The following is a 7,790-nucleotide window of genomic DNA, read 5'->3' as shown; positions in this document are numbered from 1 at the left end:
CGGAGGTGAAGATGGAGGGGTGAGGGAGAGAGATGTGATGCCAGGCCCGATTTTGGGGATTGAGGGCGCTAGGGATTTGATTCCCCCGATCGGATCTTCCATTTGCACGTTGGCCCCTGTCCTTTTCTTCTCTCTGCACAAGTTGGTCCTCTTCTTAAGTTTGGCCCCTTTGATTACTTCTTTTTCTTCACGCTTGAGTCCCTCCGTAAATTACAGTAACCACAACTTCTTGACACTCTCCATTATAGAAGGATTTTGGGCCTTTTCGCCCTTTTCTGCAAAACATGGAGGAGTGTTGTAAATGTAATATAACGGGAACATCCGAATATTTCTTGAGTAAATAATGTGAAAATGTGATTACAATGTGATGCAAAAAGGCTAAAAAGATTATATGAGGAAATGCTCTATCAAGTTCCCCCACACTTAAATCGTTGCTTGTCCTCAAGCAAAGGCATATGACAAGAGCAAGAGTATGAATAGTGAACTGAGTAAAGAATGTCCTGGTAAAATAGATCTCCAAACAAGGCGTGCTTCAGACTTAGCTAGTGAAAATTAATGGTTAAGAGTGCTACAAAGCAGTAGGATACTAGTAAGCATGACCATTTTAACTTTTACAATGATAAAAGAGGATCAACAAGTTTAAATGATGACTGTGCCAAAGGTTCCTAAAGAGAGCATGATCCCGAGAACAAAAAGAACTGGAATTAAATCTTGTGATCAAATCACTTATTTATAGAGATAAAGCAATGATTACATTATTATTAGTCTCACCATAGGAACATACCACCGATCCCGAGAACATGGTATATACCTAGCTCGACCAATTATTAGTTTTTTTGTTTGTCTCCCCAAAGGAACATACCACCGATCCAGAGAACATGGTATACACCTGGTTCGACAATTACAATTTTTATTATTAATTATTGCCCGAGCTAACCCGATTTCACATGCCACCAATCCAGGGAACATGACATGTAGGTAGTCAGACTTATTATTCATTATAAGATATAATTTTTTTAACAAAAACAAGAATCATCACTCAACCATGTCTGGTTCACATGCTACCGATCCAGGGAACATAGCATGCTAGTCCATAGTGGTAAAGTGATTGCTCTGAATGGGAACACACTTGGCACAAATACATCATCTGAACATAATGATCTAGGTGTATGAAGGTAAATGCAGAAAATGATTAAGTTTACTAGTGCACCAGGGATTTGAGCACTCAAAACTAATAGCTTTCACTATTTTCAGCAAAGCAAGATCACTAGTTTACAAGGAATTCAACAATCAGTTCGCCTATTCTCATCAAGCACGATGCCAAAGGTGAATTTCAGCTTGACAACAAGTAATAACTGGCTCAAGCAACCCCACTAGCAATTGATTTCAGCTTGTATCAATAGATGATATATTCAGATTGGGGTCATGAAACAGCTCATCGGGCTTTGTGAAGTAGAACTTGCTCGATCATCTCACATCCTCTTGCATCGTGACTCCTCTCCTTTTGCTTCTCTATCCTCATGCTCTCTATCCTCGTGCACGCTCTAGGTTTTCTCTTCCTTGTATGTGCCCATTGCTTCTCCCTTCCTCACGTGTGTGCCCATTCCTTCTTCTCATCTCCATGCTCAGGATCCACCAGGGTCCCAAGGAATGTCGTCTCGAACTCGGTCAACTCGCAGTAAATGGTGCACAAGCATCAACCTAAAAGAACACTCAACAACCAAGCCAATACAAGTGACAGAGAGAATGCCCTCTAAGTCATTGATAGAGTACCCTATCATATAAGTATATCTATTGAGCAAATCAGGAACATGTATCAACAACAAGTCACAGGGTGCATAGGTAATATCAGCGATATGACATAACTTATCCAGAAAGCTGACATAATACCTGAAATGGCCTTGGAGAAGTTTTATGACTACCTCAACTGAATATACCATGGAAGGCATGGTAGTAGAAACTTCCACCGGGCTCGTATCGACAGGTGAAATAGTAGGGCTTTGCTCCTTGACATCTGAAGTGACCTCATCATAATCAACAATGAAGATTTCCATCTCAGGCTCAAGCGTTGAAGAATCGATGTGGCTAACATCATCAAAGGTGAACTTTTCCATATCTGGCTCTAGCAGCACATGATCAATATCAACTAAAGGTATCTCCTCAATATCAAAAGTAACTAACTGTAGCTCTGGTTCATCCACACAAGAATCATCACAAAGCAAAACTGAATCTAGAATGCTAGTATCCATATGATCTGAAGTGTGTGTGTCAACTAGGATGGTGTCATCATCATCAAAGATAATCCATGAAAGCTCAATCTTGTCACGCGGAGAAACTGGTTCCGGCTTTTTTATAAGAGATTCTTGCTGAGATGAAGTGATTTGTTGCAAGCAAGCAACTGGGCCAGAGGTGGGCTTCTCATTGTACCACTGAAGTTGGCGGAAGGCTATGTTCTCAATCAGCAGAAAAGCATCATCAAGTGTCTTGTTTGTAATAGCTCCACCCGCTGCCATATCAACGTAAGATCGAGTGTCCGAAGCCAATCCTCTATAGAATAGCTGCAGCTCTAACCATCTCTCGAGCCCGTGGTTAGGACATCTCCTGAATAAGGCTTTGTACCTCTCCCAAGCATCATACAAGCTCTCGCCTTCACGCTGAACGAAGCTGAAGATCTCATCTTGAATTGTGGACTGCTTGTGTAGTGGGAAATATTTATCCAAGAAAGCTCGTGATATCTCATTTGAACTGAATGATCTTGATGGCAAGGATCGATACCAAGCACGAGCATCATCTCGGAGAGAGAATTTGAACATCATGCACTTGATAACATCTTGAGGAACTCCATGATACTTTACTATATCTGAATACTCTATGACTCGGAGCAAGTGCTCATAAGGATCTTCAGTAGGCAGTCCTCCAAACTGTTGTTGTTGAACCAAAGCAATAAGACTAGTTTCAGCTCGAAGTTCTCTGCCTCAATAGTTGGCCAAACCAGTCTTGTGATATAGCATAGACTTTTGGGCATCCAAAGGTCACGAAGCAATGCCATCTTAACCGAGTGTAACTATAGAACAACCTGTAATTAGTTCAGATTTCCTACACACACTCATAAATAGTAAACACTAGTCAGAAAGTTAGTATCTTAATAAGCCGAAGCAACAAAAAGTAAGAAGGTAAAAGAAGCACCAAAATAAATTTGACTGGAAATTTAAACAAAAACTATACTAAGCCTAGTCTATAGCTTCACACAATCATTCGACGCTAGTCCCCGGCAAGGGCGCCAAAATGATCGGTTGAAAGTACAGCGGGATATTTCGCCCAAACTGCGAGTGTCGTGTTCTCCACAGGGACTAGACGATCAACAATGATGCTCGACTAAAGCTAGGTAATACAATTCAGATTATGAATGCCAGAAAATAAACCTAAGCTATCTTAGACAGCTCCGGAAAATCAACGACAAAGTAAATGAAAAGAAGCGAAGGGAGGTTCAGATTATACTCTCAGTCTTTTTGGTATTTTCATATTATTTTAGAAACTGAAAGGCTAACATCAGTGACAAGGGAAGTTAAAAGACATGGACATATATATCTAGAAAGCATATGAAAGAGGGAAGAAACAAAATTACTTGACAGAAAACATATTATTTAAATCACAAGCACACACACATATATTTATATAGCAAAGGTACTTGAGCTAACATATGAACTGAAATTAAACAAGTTCACTGGAAAATCACAAGCATAAATGCCACTGGTACATAGTTAGCATAGAGACTAACAAATGAACATCAATTAGACCATAGCAAAGTAACTAGTACAGACAGATTACAGTAGATGTCAAGAAACATACACATAGGGGATCACAGACATATACTAGAGGATTACTATATCACAGGGCATATCACACATCCTAATATTATCCAAACAACTAGACATTAACTAGTCAGAGCACATAATAAAGTACACTATATTTTACAAGTCTGAAACTGAACAATTGTCAGGTTGCAAGATTTTATCAAATCTGAATATTACATCTATTAAAACATCTCAATGCTGAATATTACAAAGTTCTGAACAATAAACTTCTCAAAATTACAGAAATTTGAGATCAGAGAGAGAGAGAGCAGCAGTAGGTAGGTTCAGAGAAGAAGGGTAGCAGGGGAAGTAGAGAGAGATAGCAGCAGGGGGTTGGGAGCAGCAGCAGGTTCAGAGAAGGAGGAGCAGCAGCGAGGGGAAGGAGAGAGGTTCAGAGAGGAAAAAGAAGTAGCAGCAGAAAGTTGAGGGGAAGAGCAGCGGCAAGGGTACGATAAGAAGCAGAGTAGGAGAAACAGAGAGATTAGCAGCGGCAGGGGCGTGGGAGAAGTAGCGAGGCAGGGGAAGGAGCAGCATCAGGCGAAGAGGAAGAAGGAGGAGAAGCAGCAGCAGGGGAGGAAGAGAGAAAGAGCAGCAATGCGGGGGTGTTCACGCGGATGACCAGACGCCCGTGCCGCCCTTGTCTGGTCAGGCGCGCAAGATGGGGCGGTGGCTGGAGATGGTGGTGAGTGGTGGATGCTGGTGGTGGGTGTTGGCGTTGGTGATGGATGGCGTTGGAGGGATGGTAATGGAGTGGTGGCTAGATGGCGCACCCCCACACCGGCCTGGCCGTGGCGGCGGCCGGAGGTGAAGAAGGAGGGGTGAGGGAGAGAGATGTGATGCCAGGCCCGATTTTGGGGATTGAGAGCGCTAGGGATTTGATTCCCCCGATCGGATCTTCCATTTGCACGTTGGCCCCTATCCTTTTCTTCTCTCTGCACAAGTTGGTCCTCTTCTTAAGTTTGGCCCCTTTGATTACTTCTTTTTCTTCACGCTTGAGTCCCTCCGTAAATTACAGTAACCACAACTTCTTGACATTCTTCGTTATAGAAGGATTTTGGGCCTTTTCGCCCTTTTCTGCAAAACATGGAGGAGTGTTGTAAATGTAATATAACGGGAACATCCGAATATTTCTTGAGTAAATAATGTGAAAATGTGATTACAATGTGATGCAAAAAGGCTAAAAAGATTATATGAGGAAATGCTCTATCAAGTTCCCCCACACTTAAATCGTTGCTTGTCGTCAAGCAAAGGCATATGACAAGAGCAAGAGTATGAATAGTGAACTGAGTAAAGAACGTCCTGGTAAAATAGATCTCCAAACAAGGCGTGCTTCAGACTTAGCTAGTGAAAATTAATGGTTAAGAGTGCTACAAAGCAGTAGGATACTAGTAAGCATGACCATTTTAACTTTTACAATGATAAAAGAGGATCAACAAGTTTAAATGATGATTGTGCCAAAGGTTCCTAAAGAGAGCATGATCCCGAGAACAAAAAGAACTGAAATTAAATCTTGTGATCAAATCACTTATTTATAGAGATAAAGAAATGATTACGTTATTATTAGTCTCACCATAGGAACATACCACCGATCCTGAGAACATGGTATATACCTAGCTCGACTAATTATTAGTTTTTTTGTTTATCTCCCCAAAGGAACATACCACCGATCCAGAGAACATGGTATACACCTGGTTCGACAATTACAATTTTTATTATTAATTACTGCCCGAGCTAACCCGATTTCACATGCCACCAATCCAGGGAACATGACATGTAGGTAGTCAGACTTATTATTCATTATAAGATATAATTTTTTTAACAAAAACAAGAATCATCACTCAACCATGTCTGGTTCACATGCTACCGATCCAGGGAACATAGCATGCTAGTCCATAGTGGTAAAGTGATTGCTCTAAATGGGAACACACTTGGCACAAATACATCATCTGAACATAGTGATCTAGGTGTATCAAGGTAAATGCAGAAAATGATTAAGTTTACTAGTGCACCAGGGATTTGAGCACTCAAAACTAATAGCTTTCACTACTTTCAGCAAAGCAAGATCACTAGTTTACAAGGAATTCAACAATCAGTTCGCCTATTCTCATCAAGCACGATGCCAAAGGTGAATTTCAGCTTGACAACAAGTAATAACTGGCTCAAGCAACCCCACTAGCAATTGATTTCAGCTTGTATCAATAGATGATATATTCAGATTGGGGTCATGAAATAGCTCATCGGGCTTTATGAAGTAGAACTTGCTCGATCATCTCACATCCTCTTGCATCGTGACTCCTCTCCTTTTGCTTCTCTATCCTAATGCTCTCTATCCTCGTGCACGCTCTAGCTTTTCTCTTCCTTGTATGTGCCCATTGCTTCTCCCTTCCTCACGTGTGTGCCCATTGCTTCTTCTCATCTCCGTGCTCAGGATCCACCAGGGTCCCAAGGAATGTCATCTCGAACTCGGTCAACTCGCAGTAAATGGTGCACAAGCATCAACCTAAAAGAACACTCAACAACCAAGCCAATACAAGTGACAGAGAGAATGCCCTCTAAGTCATTGATAGTGTACCCTATCATATAAGTATATCTATTGAGCAAATCAGGAACATGTATCAACAACAAGTCACAGGGTGCATAGGCAATATCAGCGATATGACATAACTTATCCAGAAAGCTGACATAATACCTGAAATGGCCTTGGAGAAGTTTTATGACTACCTCAACTGAATATACCATGGAAGGCATGGTAGTAGAAACTTCCACCGGGCTCGTATCGACAGGTGAAATAGTAGGGCTTTGCTCCTTGACATCTGAAGTGACCTCATCATAATCAACAATGAAGATTTCCATCTCAGGCTCAAGCGTTGAAGAATCGATGTGGCTAACATCATCAAAGGTGAACTTTTCCATATCTGGCTCTAGCAGCACATGATCAATATCAACTAAAGGTATCTCCTCAATATCAAAAGTAACTAACTGTAGCTCTGGTTCATCCACACAAGAATCATCACAATGCAAAACTGAATCTAGAATGCTAGTATCCATATGATCTGAAGTGTGTGTGTCAACTAGGATGGTGTCATCATCATCAAAGATAATCCATGAAAGCTCAATCTTGTCACACGGAGAAACTGGTTCCGGCTTTTTTGTAAGAGATTCTTGCTGAGATGAAGTGATTTGTTGCAAGCAAGCAACTGGGCCAGAGGTGGGCTTCTCATTGTACCACTGAAGTTGGTGGAAGGCTATGTTCTCAATCAGCAAAAAAGCATCATCAAGTGTCTTGTTTGTAATAGCTGCACCCGCTGCCATATCAACGTAAGATCGAGTGTCCGAAGCCAATCCTCTATAGAATAGCTGCAGCTCTAACCATCTCTTGAGCCCGTGGTTAGGACATCTCCTGAATAAGGCTTTGTACCTCTCCTAAGCATCATACAAGCTCTCGCCTTCACGCTGAACGAAGCTGAAGATCTCATCTCGAATTGCGGACTGCTTGTGTAGTGGGAAATATTTATCCAAGAAAGCTCGTGATATCTCATTCGAACTGAATGATCTTGATGGCAAGGATCGATACCAAGCATGAGCATCATCTCGGAGAGAGAATGTGAACAGCATGCACTTGATAACATCTTGAGGAACTCCATGATACTTTACTATATCTGAATACTCCATGACTCGGAGCAAGTGCTCATAAGGGTCTTCAGTAGGCAGTCCTCCAAACTGTTGTTGTTGAACCAAAGCAATAAGACTAGTTTCAGCTCGAAGTTCTCTGCCTCAATAGTTGGCCAAACCAGTCTTGTGATATAGCATAGACTTTTGGGCATCCAAAGGTCACGAAGCAATGCCATCTTAACCGAGTGTAACTATAGAACAACCTGTAATTAGTTCAGATTTCCTACACACACTCATAAATAGTAAACACTAGTAAGAAAGTTA

The 7,790-nt window shown here is 41.4% G+C and overlaps 2 non-coding genes across 2 annotated transcripts; both read left to right on the top strand.

Moving 5' to 3' along the window:
- The first annotated feature begins 2,580 nt into the window (after positions 1-2,580).
- LOC119296011 lies at positions 2,581-2,687 on the top strand. Its single transcript, XR_005144608.1, has one exon. It is a non-coding gene; the product is annotated as a small nucleolar RNA R71 (small nucleolar RNA).
- A 4,546-nt stretch (positions 2,688-7,233) lies between these two features.
- On the top strand, positions 7,234-7,337 carry LOC119296016. Its single transcript, XR_005144617.1, has one exon. It is a non-coding gene; the product is annotated as a small nucleolar RNA R71 (small nucleolar RNA).
- The last annotated feature ends 453 nt before the right edge of the window (positions 7,338-7,790 follow it).

This window comes from Triticum dicoccoides, chromosome 1A (genome assembly GCF_002162155.2).
Source record: "Triticum dicoccoides isolate Atlit2015 ecotype Zavitan chromosome 1A, WEW_v2.0, whole genome shotgun sequence".
NCBI classification, from domain to species: Eukaryota; Viridiplantae; Streptophyta; class Magnoliopsida; order Poales; family Poaceae; genus Triticum; species Triticum dicoccoides.
This window is presented reverse-complemented; position numbering and strand designations above follow the sequence as displayed.